Here is a 266-nt window from a genome sequence, read left to right on the forward strand (position 1 = left end):
AACTTTGGGAGACCAAGGCAGGAAGATTGCTTGAGTTCAGGAGTTTGAAACCAGCCTGGGCAACATAGCCAGACCCCATCTCTACAAAAAATTAAAAAAAATTAGCCAGGCATGGTTGCACCGGCTTGTAGTCCCAGCTACTCAGGAGGCTGAGATGGATCACTTGAGCCCAGGAGTTCAAGGCTGCAGTGAGCTGTGATCACACCACTGTACTCTTACCTAGCCAACAGAGTGAGACCCCATCTCTTAAAAAAAAAAAAAAAAAG

Source organism: Propithecus coquereli, unplaced genomic scaffold (assembly GCF_000956105.1).
Source record: "Propithecus coquereli isolate 6110/MARCELLA unplaced genomic scaffold, Pcoq_1.0 Scaffold184, whole genome shotgun sequence".
NCBI lineage: Eukaryota > Metazoa > Chordata > Mammalia > Primates > Indriidae > Propithecus > Propithecus coquereli.